This window comes from Oncorhynchus clarkii, chromosome 7 (genome assembly GCF_045791955.1).
Source record: "Oncorhynchus clarkii lewisi isolate Uvic-CL-2024 chromosome 7, UVic_Ocla_1.0, whole genome shotgun sequence".
In the NCBI taxonomy this organism is placed as follows: domain Eukaryota; kingdom Metazoa; phylum Chordata; class Actinopteri; order Salmoniformes; family Salmonidae; genus Oncorhynchus; species Oncorhynchus clarkii.
This window is the reverse complement of record NC_092153.1, coordinates 45,367,755-45,388,125: the sequence shown is the minus strand read 5'-3', so window position 1 is coordinate 45,388,125 and position 20,371 is coordinate 45,367,755. Positions and strand designations below refer to the sequence as shown.

Sequence of the window (20,371 nt, the reverse complement as noted above, 5' to 3'; positions counted from 1 at the left end):
TCAAATGATCAAAGCTTGCTAGTTTGAGAAACCCTGCACTCTAGGCCCTCCATGGAATGAGTTGACACCGCTGCTGTAAAACAACACCTTTCACTGCACCTATTTGGTGAGACAAATTGTACTATAAGTGTTTTTAGAAGTCTTTATTGGGTCTGTGTTGCACTCCCACAGTCACACCACAACTGCTGCAGCTGGCTGGCTGTGATATCTTTGGTTTGGTAGTTATCCTCTGGATTACTCTGCGAGCTGAAACACACAAGAGAAACACAGTATGTTTCAGTAACAACCACCGATAATACTGAGGGCATGGGAATAAATACTCCGGAGAAGACCATGTTATGTGATATATCACAATTTACTGGTATCGTCGATGAAGTGTAGTACTGACCTTGGGCCCGAGTGCGAACACGGAGCTTGTTGACAGTGGTATCGGCCCTCTGCATTGTCCAGATCATGCTGGATCTTCCTGAACTTGGCCAGATTGGAGTTGGCTTGTTCCTCCTGAGAGGAGAAGACAGAAAGCAGGGAACTAGATCATACCACTGTAGGCCATTTGGAAACACCCACATTTCATACAGTAACACAACAGTTGAAATGAAAACTTTAAATGTTGTGGGGGACTTACCGCTTCCTCAGCCTGCCTATTGTAGCTCTTCACCTTGGCCTGCAGCTTGTCTATGAGCTCCTGAGAACGGGCCAGGTTCTTACTGTCCTCCTCTGTCTGCAAGGACAAACACAAACAGCAGAGGGCAGCATGACGCACTACATCACAACACCTGACAGGCCAGGCAGCTCTTTCAATAAACAGTGCATATAATCATGTGGTATGTTTCAGTACCTAGTAGGTGAGCTCTTTGATCATCCTCTCATACTTGCGGACTCCCTTCTGGAACCCCTGGCTCCTCTTCTGCTCAGACTCCAGCTCATTCTCCAGCTCTTTCACCTGTTGATGGGAGACCATCAGATCACTGATCTACACTCACCGTCCAATATTGGTGAACAACTTTAACCAAGTAAATGAAGTAGCCTTGCACAAGCCTTGGCCGGAGCACGTTGCCATTTATTGGGATGACTCATGTACTGGAGGCAGCTCTGAAGGGTAGTCACTACCTGGCACAGCCACAAAGTCATAAAATCTGATTTTAAACCTAACCCTAACAGTAAACACACTTTTAACCTCATGCCTAACCTTAAAATAAGACCAAAAATTACATTTTTGTTTACATTTATTTTTTCGGTAAATAGACAAATTTGACTTTGACGCTGGCCCATCTAGTGGAAATCGCTCAGCTCTGCCACCAGGATAAGATTCATCCAAATAAACACCAACCTGCCAAACTGGAGCGGCTCATAGAAGCAGCAGCTTATCTCTTGTTTCTGTAGCGCGAGGCAGCATGATGTACAAGTACACTCCCTGGATAGAACGCAGGTCTATCGCAGGGCCTTTCCCCCAATGCTGAGTGCTAAGCAGAGACACAACAGGTCCCATTTTTACAGTCTTTACAGGACTGTAAAAATGGGTAAGGCCTAAATCGGTAAAGCAAAACCCTGAGCATGCTAATTGAGTCAACAATCTACTTACTTTGCACTCTCCTAATGAACAGATGGTGAATGAGAAAAGGGTGTGCTCTCTGGACTCTCACCTTGCCCTCCAGTTTCTGGATCTGTTTCTTGCCACCCTTGAGGGCGATCTGCTCAGCCTCATCCAGGCAGAGCTGCAGGTCCTTGGTGGTGTGCTCCATGTTTTTCTTCATCCTCTCCAGGTGAGAGCTGGTGTCCTGCTCCTTCTTCAACTCCTCAGCCATCATGGCTGAATGGACAATGACAGAGAGAAGAGTTTGACCTGTAATATGGTTCCAGGATCTATTGCAGTAATTATGCTGCAATAGTTTATTTCGGAGGGCTTCTCTCTCTCTCTCTCTCTGTCTCTCTCTCTCTCTCTCTCTCTCTCTCATTATGCTGCAATAGTTTGTTTCGGAGGGCTTCTCTCTCTCTCTCTCTCTCTCTTTCTCTCTCTCTCACTCACACATATATTCAAACTGTTCTGCCTGCGGCTATAAAACCCTGACCTGTTCGCCGGACATGCTGTTTTCGACTCTCTCTCTCTCTCTACCGCACCTGCTGTCTCTAACTCTGAATGATCGGCTATGAAAAGCCAACTGACATTTACTCCTGAGGTGCTGACCTGTTGCACCCTCTACAACGACTGTGATTATTATTATTTGACCCTGCTGGTCATCTATGAACGTTTGAACATCTTGGCCATGTTCTGTTATAATCTCTACCCGGCACAGCCAGAAGAGGACTGGCCACCCCTCAGAGCCTGGTTCCTCCCAAGGTTTCTTCCTAGGTTCTGGCCTTTCTATGGAGTTTTTCCTAACCACATTTCTTTCTGTTTGTGGTTTTAGGCTGGGTTTCTGTATAGTACTTTGTGACATCGGCTGATGTAAAAATGGCTTTATAAATACATTTGATTGATTGATTTGTAAATTGATTTTAAATTTGAAATTAATTTAATTTTAAACTAGACACACAAGTAAGTCTAGCCTGGGTTTCTGGCTCTCTCCCTTACGTCAGCTTGGCTTTCTCCTCTTCATTGTGGCACTCTTGCGAAGCCTCGTCCAACTCAGTGGACAGCATAGACAGGTCACTCTCCAGCTTCTTTTTCTGGTTGATGAGCCCTGTGTTCTTTTAAGTGTAGCAGGTGAACCCTCTCGGTGGACTCCAGCAGCTCGTGCTCGGCCAGTTTGCGTGCACAGTCGTTCTGCTCCAGCAGGGCTCGGAGCTCCTCCACCTCTGCAGTCAGCAGGCTGTTCCTGCGCTCCGTCACCGCCGTCTGCTCCTTCAGCTCCTCGTTCTGGTGCAGCGTCTCATCCAGCTCCAGCCGCAGGTCCTGGGGTTACAGAGGAGAGAGAGAGTGTTCAGTAGTAGTGCTGCCAACCCCCCGGACCACACGTCGCCCCTGGAGCCATGTGTTCAAACCCAGACTGTGGGACTGCTATGTCCCTCTCCGTTATCTCCCCAATCAAATCAATGTGTCATAACTATACAAATGTAGGAGGAAGAAAATATACAAAGGAAGAAAAAAAAAAGCCTGTGTTCGGTACAGCACGCTATTGACATAACCCAGCAGGCAAATGATCTGAAGGGTCAATGAGTCACGTAGCCAACTTTAAATTGAATGAGTATGAAGAGTTTGTTACAGTGTAAACAAAGCATTGTAAAAACCAAATAAATATACATACAAATCCTGTCTCTAGACATTTTACAACCGTGTGTCACATTGTCACCGTACCCATAAGTGAGTGTGGAGTTGTCAGACCAGCTGATGAAGAACTTGCCTTGATCTGGACCTGCAGGTGGTGCAGTAGTTTCCGGGACTCAGCCTGTTGGTGTGGTTCAGCTGCACTTCCATCTCGTTCAGGTCCCCCTCCATCTTCTTCCTCAGACGCACCGCCTCATTCCGGGACTTACACTCTGAGTCCAGGGTGGCCTGCATGGATTCCAAGGCTCGCTGGTGGTTCCTGCTTGGGGGGCGAGGGAGGAGAGGAGGAGGGCAAAAAATGAGGAGTTAACAAGGGAGGACATTCCTAGACATGGGCCTCTGATACTAAAAGGAGAGATCGCTACCAGTGCCTGTACAACCCCTGACATGTCTTTCTAACTGTGTGGTGATTTAACCCACCGGAGGTTGTTGATTTCCTCGTCCTTCTCCGCCAGCTTCCGGTCGATGTCGGCCTTGATCTGGTTGAGCTCCAGCAGGAGGTGGAGAGTTACTCTCCTCATGCTCCAAAGTGCCCTGAGAGAGAGAGAGAACAACATATTATACAAACAAATACACACAATGGTTACAGTACAGCACACTTAAAGAGAGACAGAGAGAAAGAACAGAACAGTGACTTACCTCAACCTCCTCTAAGGCAGCCCTGGTTGATCTGATCAGACAAGTCAGCAATCTTCTCTGTAGGAGAAGGGAATAGGACAGTGGGGTTATTGGGAAAAAGGCCTTTCAGTTTGCATTTCCATACTTTGTACAATCGATGTGAAATTCTCAACTAATAACTCATTCGATTATTATATTATCATGACATATGGGGGTTTCGGGGGGAGAAATTAATTAGGCTATGATACAATTCAATGGCTCAACTCATGTAGCTTGGACCAGGACCAATGACTCAGTAGTCAGAGTTAATCCAATGTGTGTGACGTGGTCGTACCTTGCAGGTTCTTGTTCTCTCTCTTGGTGGTGTCCAGGTGGTCTAGGGCCTCTTCGTAGGAGTTCTTCAGCTTGAACAGCTCTGTGCTCAGGCTGTGGGACTCCTTCTGAGAGCTCTCCAGCTCACACGGGCACTCCTCATACTTCTGCCTCCACTCAGCCAGCGCCTGAAATCAGTAATACACCTCATTAGCAATTCCAATGCCCCTGCCTGGATAACGTTTAGGTTCAAAACAACCTAAATTGCAATTTCTTCCACTGAGGTCATTCACTTGAGTTCCTTACTCAGCAACATCAAGTTGACAGCATGTCTCTGTAATTTGCATTGCCCACGATAATCTCAAATTGCTGACCTTATCAAAGTTGCGCTGCTTCTTGTCAAGGGCGGCAGCTGCAGTGCTGGAGCGCTCAAGGTCCATCACTAGGTCCTCTGTCTCTGTCTGCAGCCGGTGCTTGGTCATCTCCAGGGAGGAGCACTTGGGCGTTGGACAGACTCATCAGCCTCCTGCAAACGTGTCACCAGCTTCTTCCTGTTGAATAGATACATCATCTCACATTAATTAGATGTCACTCTTTTAGTTACTATGCCAGGGTTGAAAACATAGATGAGAGTGAAGAGTCATTGTCACTGTATGTAGACCTTAGATGCCTCACTCACTTTGCCTCCTCCAGCTGCTCTGTCCTTTGGATGGCGTCTGTCTCATACTTTGTCCTCCACTGGGCCACCTCAGCGTTGGCCTTGGACAGGCCCTGCTGCAGCTCATACTTGGCCTCCTGCTCCTCGTCATACTGCTCTCTCAGCAGGTCACAGTCGTGGCGGAAGGACTGGAGAGCATGGGCCAGTGCATTCCTCGCCTGAAGACAATGATAGTGGAGATAGTGCCAAGATAGTGGAAGGAGGAAAGGAGAGTCGTACTGTTAAGCACACCAACTAATGCTGGGTGTACGCTACACAACATTTAAAAAACCTGAACATCGCTGTTCCTCTCACATTAAATTATTGTCTTTCCTGTAGTTTTTTTGTCTTTTTTGCCAACATAGTGATGCCCACATTAAACCATCTATATATGATGATGTGATTAGATTGTTAATGTAACTAGAACGAGCTGTGGCTCAAAGCAGCCTCATAAAAGTTTTCAGTCAGACATTCACGTTTGCCATACAGTGTTGAAATTTCTAGCCAACATTTTGAATTGAATAAGATTGCTTGTGAACTTCAGCGCTGTAACGATTCAACGCTTTGGTTAAAGGCAAGTACAAACACATACTAGTGGTCATTGCTCCTGCTCGAGAGTCTACACATTCTGGGTGATGCAAAACAACATCATCAACTCTCTGGGCTCTTCTCTGGCAAGCTGTCATTGGCTATTGCTGATCACCGTTCTCAAAACATGTCATTGCACAGCTCACACTACAAAAGCATTGCATATTTTGTGCCGATAAAATCAAACGTTTGAAAATATAGCCTTCCGATTGCGTCTCTAACCCGCTTATAATAAACGAGCGTCAGTGACGGCCGCACGACCCGAGTAGGCAACGACATGGAGATTTTGTCTCCGATCTCAAAAACTTGCCTGGGACAGCTAAATTGGTGCCAAATCGTGTAGTGAACACTAGGCTTAAGTGGGCTATGATATTGAGATGTTTATACATTGTCATTAAGATAACAGACTGATGCTGGCATCAGCACTCCACTACAGTATGGGACTTCTGACTGGTCCTAGAACTGCCTCTAACCTTATTCTCCTCCTCCAGCTGCTTCTTGAGCTCCCCAGCATTTTGACTAAAGGAGTACTTGGTGCGCTGCAGCTGAGTGACCAGGGCCTCCCGCTCCTCCAGCTTTCTGCCGAACTCAGCTACAGGGGTGGGGGACAGAGTGGGAGATCAGACAGGGAAGTCTTTTTTAAAACTAAACCCTTGACTTTACACATTGTCTCTATAACGCTCTAGGACAGGGCCTCACCACTGTCGGCCTGAGCGCAGGCTCTCTGGGTGTTGGTGTCATTGAGCTGCCTCTGGAGCTCCTCCACCTTGCCCTTGGCCTCGGCCTCGTTCATTTGGTCCTCATAGAGACGGCACATCTTTAGCCTGGAAATCCAAGTGGGATCAGCTGAAATAGTACCAGTGTGAGTGTTCTCTCTACCTTGCTCTTAGAGAGCTGCTCCACATTGGACGCTAGGTCGTCCGCCTCCATCTTGGCCTCACCCCTCTCTTTCTCCAGCTTCTGTTTGATGCGCTGCAGGCTGTCGATCTGCTCCCCCAGCACGGCTCCGTTGTCGGCATGTTTCTTCCTCAGTGCGGCTGCCGTAGCCTCGTGATGCAGCATGGTCTCCTCCAGATCCCGCTGAATCTTCAGAATGTCTGACTCGCGCTTCTTGTTCATTTGGATCTGAGCGGAGGTGGCGCCCCCGGCCTCCTCCAGCCGCTCGCTGAGCTCCTCCAGCTCCCTGGCCCATCTGCACGTCGCCCATTCTCCACCTTGGCCCTGGATGCCCGGTCAGACTCCAGCTCCTCCTCTAGCTCCTCAATACGAGCCTGGGAGAAGATATGGGCATAGACGTAGAGATCAATGGACGCATTCAGCTTGTAGTCTGTGATCTTTGTAATGTACTGAGAAATGTGATAGTATTGTATTATATTAACCAGAAATCGCTGTTACTATTTCCAGACCCAGTATTCCATTCATACCTGTAAATCCTTGATCTTTTTCTGGAGCTGAATGGTCAAGGCTTGTTCATCCTCAATTTTAGTGCTAGTGTGGTTAATCTCAAAGTCCTTCCTGATTTGAAAGAACATTCATATTTGATCAATAATCATGGAACTGATCAGTTGTTCAGTCTTCAATCAAATAGATTGTTCTCACTTTTTCAGCTTCTCTTCAAGTTGCTGCTTGTTATTCTCTAGGTCCATGACAGACTCCATGGACAGCTTAAGGTCTGCCTCCAGATTGTGCTTGACCCATTCCAGGTCCATGCGCATGTTCTTCTCTTGCTCCAAAGAGCCTTCCAACTGATTTGGGAAAGAGTATGGAGAATGTCAAAGACTAGGTGGCTGTAAAAAAAGGCAATGTATCAAAAACAAAAATGTATTTCCCTTGATTTATATCTATTTTCATTTTAGTCAGGTTGGATAGGGATTGTAGTTCCTTGTGCGTAAACTCACATCGTCCACTTGCTGTTCTAGCTTGATCTTTGCCTTGGACAGTGTGTTGACCTTTGCCTTGGACAGTGTGTTGTACTCCTCGGCCTGCAGGTTGTCCAGTGTCTGCTGGTGGGCCTCATGCAGGGCCTTCTTCTCCTTGGTCAGCTTCAGGACGATCTCATTCAGAGCTGACATCTCCTCAATCTGATTCTTCACCTGGAGAAGAGGAGACAAGGTATACGATGACTTCAGGAACTCAGCTATGCACATCGCATTCTCATCTGCACATATTCACCAATATTAGGTTGCTAAAGTTTGATTTTTTTCAGACGTTTCAGTTGGATGGAGTATTGACGCTGACTTGATTCATTAATTACATTAAGTCAGGACTATACTACCACTGTTTGTATCATCTAAAATTAGGAGGAATCTCTTTCACTTTAAAGGACAAGAGAACTATGACATCTGTGGTTCAGTGTCCTCTCCCTCTCTGTGACTGTCTGGTCTGATCTCCTTCTCTGTGTTCCTCTAGTCTCCTCACCCTGTTCTCAGTGGCGTGTTTCTCCTTCTCCACCTTGGTCATGGTGATCTCTATGTCATCAATGTCTTTCTTTAGCTCAGCACACTCGTCCTCTAGCTTGCGTTTCTTGGCGAGCACGCAGGCGTTCATCCCCTCCTCGTCCTCCAGCCTCTCCATCATCTCTTTGACCTTGGCCTCCAGCTGGATCTTAGCCTTGATCAGGAGGTCACAGCCGTCCTCAGCATCCGCCAGGTTTTCCTACTCCTGCAGGGAGAGAGAGAGGGAGAAATGTGAGGTGACATTGGAGCCCTAATGGTACCATGCTGTAGGAGGTAGTAAATGCGTGCATCGCCGTTAGTCTGTGGGAACTTACTGCCTGTAGCTCCAGAGAGAGGTGGATGAGATTGACCTGCTTCTTCTCCAGCTCTTTACGTTTTACCTATAACTTCTCCAGGGCCTCCTTCAGCCTGGCCAACTCCTCCTTCAGAGTGGCCATCTCCTTATCTGTGGTGGCGCTCTTTAGCAGAGGCTTGATCTTGAAGAAGAGCATCATGCATTGCCAGTGCTTCACCGTGTTGAAGGCCCGGATGTTCCACTGGATGATCACCAGAGCCTCCCTGGATACAGGAAGTAAGTAGAGGTCAGAATAAGGGCTTTTTCCGTCTTCTCCCTGTGCTCGACTTGGACTCAACCAGTTTAAGGTGCTCCATCGAGTTCATATGAGCAAGTCCAGAGTAGCAGAGATATACCCTGACTTTGATGACAAATGTGGACGTTGGGCCCAGTCTCCTGCTAACCTCACACACATGTTCTGGTCTTGCTCCAAAATGATGAGCTTCTGGACTTCGATCTTTTAAATTTCATCACAGGTCCTAGCTATTCAACTTCAACCAGCACCCCATGCTGCTATTTTTAGAGATGTAGAAGACCCCATTTACAGTGAATTTGGGAAGTATTCAGATCCCTTCCCTTTTTCCACATTTTGTTACATTACAACCTTATTCTAAAATTGATCAAATCATTTTTCATTCTTTCATTTTTCATTTTTCATTCTACACACACATACCCCATAATGACAAAAACAGGTTTTCAGAAAGTTTAGCAAATTTATTTTAAAAAACAACTGAAATATCACATTTATTCTGACATTTTACTCAGTACTATGTTGAAGCAACTTGGCAGTGATTACATCCTCAAGTCTTCTTGGGTATGACACTACAAGCTTGGCACACCTGTATTTTGAGAGTTTCTCCCATTCTTCTCTGCAGATCCTCTCAAGCTCTGTCAGGTTGGATGGGGAGCATCGCTGCACAGCTATTTCGATCGGGTTCATGTCCGTGCTCTGCCTGGGCCACTCAAGGACATTCAGAGCCTTGTCCTGAAACCACTCCTGCATTGTCTTGGCTGTGTGCTTAGGGTCGTTGTCCAGTCTGAGATCCTGAGCACTCTGGAGCAGATTTTCATCAAGGATATCTCTGTGCTTTGTTCCGTTCATCTTTCCCTCAACCCTGACTAGTCTCTCAATCCCTGCCGCTGAAAACATGCCCACAGTATGATGCTGCCACCACCATGCTTTACCGTAGGGATGGTGCCAGGTTTCCTCCAGACATGACGCTTGGCATTCAGGCCAAAGAGTTCCATCTTGGTTTCACCAGACCAGAGAATCTCATGGTCTGAAAGTCCTTAGGTGCCTTTTGGTAAACTCCAAGCGGGCTGTCATGTGCTTTTTTACTGAGGAGTGGCTTCTGTCTGGCCACTCTACCATAAAGGCCTGATTGGTGGAGTGCTGCAGAGATGGTTGTCCTTCTGGAAAATTCTCCCATCTCAACAGAAGAACTCCGGAGTACTGTCAGAATGACCATCGGGTTCTTGGTCACCTCCCTGACCAAGGGCCTCCTCCCCCGGTTGCTCAGTTTGGCCAGGCGGCCAGGTATTGGAAGAATATTGATGGTTCCAAAATTCTTCCATTTAAGAATGATGGAGGCCCCTGTGTTCTTGGTGATCTTCAATGCTGCAAACATTTTTGGGTACCCTCTGTGCCTCGACACAATCCTGTCTCGGAGCTCTACGGACAATTCCTTCGACCTCATGGCTAGGTTTTTGATCTGACATGCACTGTAAACTGCGGGACCTTTTATAGATAGGTGGACTCCAATCAAGTTGTAGAAATATCTCAATGATCATCAATGGAAACAGGATGCACCTGATCTCAATTTTGAGTCTCATAGCAAAGGGTCTGAATACTTATGTAAATAAGGTTTTCTGTTTTACATTTTTTGCACATGTTTTGCTTCGTCATTATGGGGTATTGTGTGTAGATTTAATCAATTTTAGAATAAGCAGTAACGTAACAAAATGTGGAAAAACACCCTCATGTTATTGCATTCACAGCTGTGCTGAGCCGTCGCAGAATTCTGCTGAGTTGGAAATCCTCAGCGCCTATACCTGCTTAGCTGTGTGGCTCAAAGACATTATTTTTTTCTTAAATTAGAAAATATCAAATTTACCTTGAGGTTTATCTTTATCTTATACTTTGAGGATCTCTCTACCGTTCCTACTAAATGAACAATTACCACACATAAATAAGTAAACTGTATTTTTTGATCAAGTGAAAATGTCTGGTTAGAAACTCACCACAGCTTGTAATTGACCTAGGCCGTCTCATCATAATTAGTTCCTTTATTGTTAGGCAAATTAAAACTGGAATAATTATGCAATCTGGCATCCCTCATGACATGTTTAATGTATTGGATCAACCAAAGGCTGAAGATTTCCAAAATAACGATGGCGTCTCACACCCCTAGACATCTTCAACTACACTATTTGAAAAAAAGTGCTATCTAGAACCTAAAGGGGTTATAGGAGAACCCTTTGGAGAACCCATTTTGGTTCCAGGTAGAACCTTTTTTACAGAGGGTTCTACATGGAACCCAAAAGGATATTATTATATTATCCTTATTTTGAAAAACTTAAGCCTGTGGTTTTGGAACCAAAAAGGGTTCTACCTGGAACCAAAAAGGGTTCTCCTATGGGGACAGCTGAAGAATTCTTTTAGATACAAGACATTTTTGCAACCTGTCAGGCACTTCCTGTCAGAGTTGTGAATGTGTGCCTGAGTGAGTACAGGGCCATGGTCAGGCAGGGTGTCGGGGGCAGCAGAGTGAATGGGGAGGTGGCTGTGGTATGAGTATGATTGCATTTCTGACATGACTCCATGCTCTGCCTCTCAAAGGTGAGTGTCTATGTGTTTATTTAGAAACTAAAGCCCTCTATCAAACAGAGGCCTTTAATCATCTGTCACCCACCACATATTCCATCTATGTGCTTACTTAGAACTGCAGGCGCCTGGGACAAAAGAGGCCAAGGGCCACGGGGTAGGCGGGGGGGGTTGTATTTTTAGGGTGGGCCCTAGCAGCTGCCACTTGGCACATGTCGCCACCTGGCTCTAAGGACACCGTCAGCATTGTTTAATTTAGGGAGAGCAGAGAGGGGAGAGGGGCCGGGACGGGTGGGGAGGAGTGTGTGTGAGGGAGGTAATGGGGTCAATATTACCGTGGGGGCCACACACATGCAGGGTAACCATACATGGACAAGCACACGCCTCACACACGCCGCTAACATTGCCCTTGCATACCACACATACTAGACCAGGACTATTCAACTAGCGGCCCGCGGGCCAGATCCAGCCCGTGTATTAATTTATACTCGCCCTTTGATCAATTCTGAACATTTAATAAAAGTTCTGCAAAAAATTCCGTGCACAAATTTGAAGTTCAGTACCAAAACGACAAGTGGTTGTTTATAGTGTTGTTTTTCTAGCATTTTTTATAAGGTTTTTTTAGCACCTCTGGCGTGTTGATTTATTTTTTCTTCATATGAATTTGGATCTAGCCACAGTTTAAGCTACAAAATATTATGACCCCATTCCTGAAAGATATGACTCCAAGGAACACGTATGTACGTGCATTCTGTTTCCCTCTCTGAGACTCGTAGGACTCGTTAGGAGTGTGACTAAAAGTGCACCTAATGACAAAGGAAATTAATTCAAAGCTTTAAACTCCCTTCCGACTGGAATTTGGCATTACCTGATTTGAATATGTCTTTGTTTAATTTATTGAGATGCTTAGTTTTGGTGAGCGAGCGTTGCTCCTTTTTCTTTTCAATGACGATCAAATTCGGGGTTGCACCCTCGACTCACGTTGGTTGAGCGCCCTCCTCCTTTCCTAACTACTTTTAGTGCCGATTAATTTTAAGAAATGTGCTTTATTGGTGGTTGTGCGTTGCTTTTTTTACAGTTCTTCCAAAGAATGTGAAAAATTGTCCGGCCCCCCTGCAATAAACCTTTTTTTACATCTGGCCCGCATAAGAATATAGTTGAATAGCCCTGTACTACACCATGGGAGCACTAAGTTATAATATATCACAAACTGAAAGGGAGCAACTGATCATATTACTATTGAACCTGTTGGAGGAAGCAACTGGTGGAGGAGTTGGTTTGTTTATGCTGATGTCTTTATCTTACTATGAATGGTTCCAAAGAAATGCCATGATAAAACCTCTCTGCGTTTAAATGTTGGCCAAATACTCTCAGATCATAAGTACACCTGACTTAATTTAGGTACTCTACTAGAGCACTTGAAAGGATCAAATCAAATGAAGCCATGGTCCCTTACTTCCTGGTCATCATATTCTGGAGCAGTTTCTCTGTTGCTTTCCTGCTGTCCACAAACGTATCATCGGGGAAGGCATGTGGGTTCAGGATGTGATAGCTGTTAGTAAAAAAACAAACATTGTATTGTATGATTAATTCCAAATATCTTGTTTTATGTGTGTGTTGTGGGAATGAACGTGTGTGTTATCACACTCACCGCTGTTTGAACTCTGCATATATGATGCTGTTTGGAAATACCTTCCTGCATATCCTAATGCCCTCCAGCACACCGTTACAGCGAAGCTGGTGCAGCACCATGAAGGAATCCATGATCCCTGCAGAGGACCGGGGGAGAGGAGGTAATCAATCAGAGTAGAGGATGCTCTCTGGAGCACTTACAGTAAACAAGATGTTCTTCAGATTTCTTTGGCACTCCGACTCCCTTGGATCTCAGTTGAATGTTGTACTGTGGCGTACCTTGGGTCTTGGTCTCATTGGGGATAAGGCAACGCACAAAGTGTGGCTGAGTGGAGCGAAGGTTAGTCATCAGCTTGTTCAGGTTCTCCTGCAGACAGAGAAGCGCACATAACGGATGGAGAGAATGAAAACCTAAGCTAGCATTGACGATGGGAATGTTGCTCAATGCAGGTTCAGCGTTTACAACGTCAGCAAATATCTAAGTTATTGCAGCAGTTTATGAAAACAAATTCTCCCTCACTCTTTCAGTTATGGTGCACAGCTGTAGCTCTTCCATTGACTTCAGGGAGGATACAGTGTGCGATGTTTATGAGAATGGAGCCAGCACAGACTTAAAGTGATGTTCATGTGATCATTTCCCTAAACATCACTGCAAGTCTTAACTGTCTCCTTCTCAGCACAGGATAGATGATCTCTCAATGTTGATGCAGCTTCACTGCCTAACTAGCGATATCCTTTCTGTTTGTTTATTACACCTTAATGACTTGTATAGTTTGACTGTCTACTACAGTAGGTAAAGCATAATCCAGCTGGATCTCATTAGATTAGCTTGTGATATTGTGAATTTATCCAGCATTTTGTTGATAGAGCAAATTGTCACTCTCACCTCATACAGCTGTGACATGGTCTGGAAAGAGGCAGCCTTCTTCCTCTTCTCCTTTCCTCCAGTCTTTTGGTCTGAGTCAGGGCCAACATAGTTTTCATAGAGGCACGACAGCAGCTTGTTGGAGTACTTCTGGAAGCCCACCACCACCGTCTCATTCAACAGGTCATTGGTTTTGTCCAGCCACCCAATGATGTTGTATGGTACCTGGGGTGTCAGGATGAAGTCAACCGTTAACATACTTTCTAGATAATACTTTCACATACACTACACGATAATTAGGAGGACACATCGTTTTCTGGAAAGAGGGGTATAGAAAGGACATATCACAATACTTTCAAATCCTGCTCGGTTTTGAGTGAATATCACTAAGGATATTGATATTGACTGAGAAGCTCATGTGGCTAAAAGTTGCTCTTACTACTGCCAAAAAATCCTAATGAAATTTGTAAGTGAAAAATGAAACGTTTGTTTCCTTTTCTACTTTCTGTGGTGTATATATATATTCATGATTGTCAAGTTATCGGTTTGTTTCAATTGTATTGAAATATACTACCATTCATACACACTTACCACTCCAGGGTAGTGCATCAGCTCAAAGTGGTTCTTATCGGGCCGCGGTTTCTGGAAGTTAGCTGACTTTCCAATGTGGTTGTCGTACATCTTGGCTTTAAAGCTGTTGTCTGTAGCCTTGGGGAACATGCACTCCTCTTCAAGGATGGACATGATCACCAGGGGCAGAAGAAACAAAGCTCAACAAAACATACATGTAGTGAATCTGAGATGGATCGTGCAATCAAATATAATACAATACATACAAATTCTGCAGGAACAAACACACATGCAGGATCCTGTCATGAAACATACTAGCAAGCAAACACATCATTGGGTTCAGTACCTCATCCGAGGTGGGAAGTTCTTGTTCATTTCTAATGTTAATGCAATGTCTTTGAGAAGTGGTAGCTCCACATACCTTCTCTATAAGGTCAATGCCAGCCTGTATGAGTCCAAAGTCTATAAAGGTCCACTCAATGCCCTCCCGTTCGTACTCCTCCTGCTCCAGGATGAACATGTGGTGGTTGAAATACTGTTGCAGTTTCTCATTGGTGAAGTTGAGGCCTAGCTGCTCAAAGCTGTAGAGCTGAAATGAAAGAGGGACAGGGGTTATGAAAAAGCATATAGAGTGGAATAAAAGCCTCAGATTGTAAGAATGCAAGAAGCACTTCAGATTTTAGTCTTGTGAAATGAAGCTGGAAAAGAATGTTGATATTTACAGACCACACACAAAAAAATCTGTTTAAGATCCAGGAAGAGAGTGAATTAAAACATTCTGTGAAAATTGTTGGAAGGAAAGACTGACATCAAAGATCTCAAAGCCAGTTATATCCAGCACTCCGATAAAGAACTGGCGAGGCAGGGATGTGTACAGGGTCTTGTTGATGTGTCCCACCAGCCATTTGAACATACATATCGTAAGTGGCTTTGGCCAGAGCTCCGACGGAATAGTTAAAACACACACACATGGGTACGCACGCACGCACACACGCACACGCACACACACACACACACACACACACACACACACACACACACACACACACACACACACACACACACACACACACACACACACACAGTTGCTTGGAGACCAGTTTCTAGAGTCTGCTGAATATATTGACCAATAGAGGATTAAGAAGTTATCCCTGCAGACATGCTCAGCACTGAGCTAAATTAGAACAAATTAAGCTGAATTCACTTCAAGAAAACAGAATATTTGTAGCTGTACAGATGCTGTTGAGTGCTGTGTCCTGAGTCCTGTGCGGTGGTGAGTCCTCCTCACCTGTTCGACGCTCTATCCCTTCACCACATACTCGTTCCCCACCTTCACCCTAGGGTGCAGGAGCCCCTTGATGGGGTCAGCTGAACTGACTCCCATCAGGTAAGAGGCTTTGTCAGCACCTGGACAAACACACAGGACATATACATGATGAAACACATGCATAACACACTTGGTTGGAGGCTACAATGGAATTGGTCCTGATATGCTCTTGATTATTAGTCTTAGACAGTCCACTTTTATGCAAAATCTCAAATTGGTAGTCCCCCTTACTTTCAGTGCCATCATTCTCTGCCTGCTCATCGCTCTGCTTCTGCTTGAACTTCATGTTGCCGAAATGCGTGATTGCTCCCACTATCTTATAGCAGCCATACTTCTCAATAGGAGTAAACCCCAGGATATCCATGGCATGCTGTGGAGAAACCAGGGGAAGTGATGTCATGACTCACCAGGGCTGATCAATGGAGCAAGTACATTTTACAAATTCCTTACTGATAGTTGGTCTAGCAGGTGTCTTTTATACTGATAACAAGTTCAAACAGGTGCCATTAATACAGGTAATGAGTGGAGGACAGAGGAGCCTCTTAAAGAAGAAGTTACAGGTCAGTGAGAGCCAGAAATCTTGCTTGTAGGTGACCAAATACTTATTTTCCACCATAATTTGCAAATAAATTCATAAAAAATCCTACAATGTGATTTTCTGGATTGTTTTTCTCATTTTGTCTGTCATAGTTGAAGTGTACCTATGATGAAAATTACAGGCCTCTCTCATCTTTTTAAGTGGGAGAACTTGCACAATTGGTGGCTGACTAAATACCTTTTTGCCCCACTGTATATACAATGCATTCGGAAAGTATTCAGACCCCTTGACTTTTTTTCCACAATTTGTTACGTTACAGCCTTATTCTAAAAAAATAATAATAATTAAATCCTCAAAAAAATGTAAATGGTGGGCCTGTAACGGGCATTAATAACAACAGAACGTTTCAAAAAGGAAAGATATAAGACTTGAATGAATGAAAAAAATAAAGATAAAAAAATGAGAACGAGAACAAGCAGTAACAAACGAGGGCTGCATACATGACAAACATGGACTTTGAGCCACAAAGGACAGTAAAACACCCCCCCCAAAACATTTAAAAGGGGAAGGAAAAAAAATCTGGATTGCCATATTGGCCTTACTCCTTTTTTTAGCAGCTGCTTCCCCAAGAGCTGCTACAATGGCAAAATACTGAATGACACGTTTCGTGTTTACAGTTTTGCCAGCACCGGATTCTCCGCTATAGAAGTGTGGAAAAGTATAGATAAGAAAGGAAATGTGTAGATAAAACAGGTAAAAAAATGCACAAAGCAAGAAAATTAGACTATAAACTGCAGCCAAGAACAAAATACCAGAATGTTCTCGCTGAAAGAAAAAATAGTACCAAAATCTTTAGCCCCCCAAAAAACAACTCCTGTTTCGACATCTTGAGTTACAGCACAAAACAAAAATAGAATATTGTTTTATATACACATTTTAGTGGCTGTGTTTGGATGGCCTAGAATACATTCTGATTGCGCATACAGAGACAAGGCCAATGTCACAAGTTGTTCTTCTTGTTTTTGCTAGTAGTGTAATGAAACAACAGCAGACGGTATCACAATGATTAGAGTACAGTTTTCTGAGATGGATTTGGGTTTTTACTTATGTGATGAGCATGGACTGATTCTCGCGATCTGTGTAGATATCATAAAGAGTGAACTGTTAGAAAAGGCTTGTGTAATAGTAGTAGCACTACGTCAACTTGTATTTTGGTGAAGCTCTACTTAAGTCACTTCATATTCCATTACTGTCTGGTGTTTGTGTGCACTATCATGACTTCTAGTGGCAAGCATCAGGTTTCTGACAACATGGAGGAGTGTGAGTATTATTTGTGCTGAGTGACTCACTGCGCAGCATGTCATTGTAGGCGTTGTCTGCGATGGCGTAGACGTGGGGCGGGACCTCTGCACGGCGCTTGACTTTGTAGGCAGCGACAACAGGGAAGGTGTAGACAGGCAGCCATTTGCATGGGCTCACTGTCACACAGAACAGCCCAGAGTAAGTCTGTGGAGAGAGAGTTGAATAAGGCAATTCATCATACCTGGGCTATAGTTTCAACACCTTTGACATACTGTTAAATCAAGTTGTTCCCCAAAAGACCCAACTGAGCAATAATAGAAGGATGAGGAGCACTAACTGACAGTCTCATTTCATATGGCCTAAAACAGACTGACTTGTGGTTCTGGCTACTCAAGGATCCCAGGAAGTGCATGGAACAACTGTCCCACCCCGCCATTGCCACTGTGGGGTCACTCACGTAGATCATCCATGCGGCGTAGCGCCTGCGCAGGTTGAAGAGCACAGAGGCCTCGTTGAGGTGTGTCAGCATGGCCATATCCTCTATCCTGTCAAACTTAGGAGGATTTATCTGCTGGATGTCCTCCTGCTACACTGTAAGAGACTAGAGTTGGGGAGAGGAAGGAGGAAGAGGCGACAGTGAGACTGGGACCTTGGGCAAGGAAAACTGTGGTCATATATATTCTGGTTCTGTTGTCATATCATATTCAGTCACTACAAACCTATATTCCATTTTATTCTTAAAAACTATTCATAATAATGTATCAGAATAAATTATTATATTATATTTATTATGAGTATTTAATTATTTATTTAGTATTTAACTATCTATAAACACCTGCAAAGAAATGACCCACTGGGCACAGATGCCAGTTCAACTTCTAGTTTTGATTTACATTTATTTGAGTTGTCAACTAAAGTGAAATCAACAAAACATTACATGTTATTTGACTTAGGTTAAAAGGTGGGTGGGAAAACCCCCGAAATTCCCTAATGTTGATGACTTTTTGCAAATCCAATCAGTTTTCCCACATTGATTCAACGTCATCAATATATATTAAAGACGCGGAAACAACGTTGATTCAAACAGTTTTTGCACAGTGAGGAGGTAGTCATATCTTCTAAACCTGAGTAAATGGTTGTGTCAAATCCCTGAGCGCAACACTCACCCTTCTAACTTTGGTCTCAGCGATGACTTGGTCTCCGTTAAGCTCGTTGATCTTAATTAACCTCAATGTAAGCCTCCTTTACGTCTGGAACCCATGCTCGCTTTAACCATCAAACGCGATGGTCTTCGCAGCCAGCAACTCCAGGTCAGTTTTGCATAGAAAAGGACCAGCCTCTCCGAACTCATTCGCATCAAAGCGGGACATGACCGCAATGGCAACTCCACACGCCGACGAAACACCGACAGGACAGACGATTTCTCAAACTCCTTGGAAAAGAGAGGAACATTTACTTTGCATTCTTTTGTTTTCTTATTACGGTTCACATTTAAGTGAGTCAACTTTTTCTTCATTCATAAAAAGTTAAGTTTGGACAAACTCAAAGAACAACATTTACGATTCGTGCGTAATGTAGTGAGTAAATCCATTCTTGACAATAGATGACAACACAGTTTAGGCAGCAGATAAATAGCAAGATACAATTTTTTCAGCAAGAATTTAAAAAAATTATTGTATAAAAACCACACATGGGTTTACACTGGTGCGTAAAGGCGTGTATGATGTAAAAAAAAAAACAGACGAGTTTAAGTTGTAAACTGACCTCAAAACAGGGTCCTGCAACGGGATGACTATTTGGAACAGTGTGCGCTTTTTATTGTCTTTCTCAAGGTCACGGTCAGAGTAGCTTAATCCCTAATTAGCATATGCCACCTCCTCCATTGCCTATTGGTCGTGACCGCGTGTCTCAATTGACACAAAAGGAAAGCAAGGTTTTTATCTCAAGCTGGCTATTTTTACAGTAACAATTTATGTAGGGTACACATTGTGAAGGGGTAAACATAATTATAATACGTTTGAACTGCTTTTATAAACTTTGGTGTCACTGTCAGCTGTGGAACCACTATCTATCTAGTCGACAACCATGCAGTATGACAATACGTAATTGCCTCTAACTAGACTGAAACACAATACATTTGACTGATAATCCGTTTTAGTTGTCCACGAAATTGTAAACATAAGTGCTTTAAAAAGTTCAAATACCATTGTGAGCAGATAGGTCTATAAAGTGTCATCCTGAAATATATTCTAAATAACTGTCTTATTACACAAGGGTTAACTAATAGTTTACTATTATTAAATAGTTTATTCACAGTTATTTACAGATATTATTGCCTGTGAATGCAATTGTCCGGTATATTTTACAAAATACTTCACACTTATCCATTATATGTAGTAGCTTGTTAAATCTATTTGTTGAGACTAAAACCTGCCTAGTGTCACTTTTGTCCTCAATGAAAATACCAAGTGTTATCTTATTCTCTATAATAAAAGTTCCTGAAAAGCTCAAGTCTACACAGCGCAACAGGAAGTGAATGAGATGCCCATGTGCTCACTCTGTCCCTCAGTAATTGCCCAGGCGGCTTCTTTGTTGTGAGGAGCCAACAGGGGTGTCTGCCATTGTGTGTGGCCACAGGAGGATGCAACCTGAGAAGAGATTATTTCAGGAGCCCGTCTGTGTGACATTAAACATGCTCTATAAATACATCACACAATATTAATAGAGACAAACGGCTCTCTGTTTGAACATGGTGGCGGACAGTACATCTACATTCTCTACGCGGAAGATACTGACACACTGAAGATGTCTGAGCAATGTATTGATGAAATAGCAACGCAGTAATATTTTGGTAACAAGTTATATTGGTGTTCTGTCATAATGTCGACACAAGGTGGTCATAAATGACTTATGCAAAGATAATGGCACATTGCCAGTACTCCATATTGTGAACGTGAAATATCTCAACTCCAGAGAACTCCACTGTGCTAAATGTGAAAGGAAAACTACTAGTGTGCTTTAGTCTATGAACGTTATGAGTCTT

General features: G+C 43.9%; 1 pseudogene; it reads right to left on the bottom strand.

The window, feature by feature from the left end:
- Positions 1-128: 128 nt before the first annotated feature.
- Positions 129-18,756, bottom strand: LOC139412603 (myosin-7-like; annotated as a pseudogene).
- Positions 18,757-20,371: the final 1,615 nt, after the last annotated feature.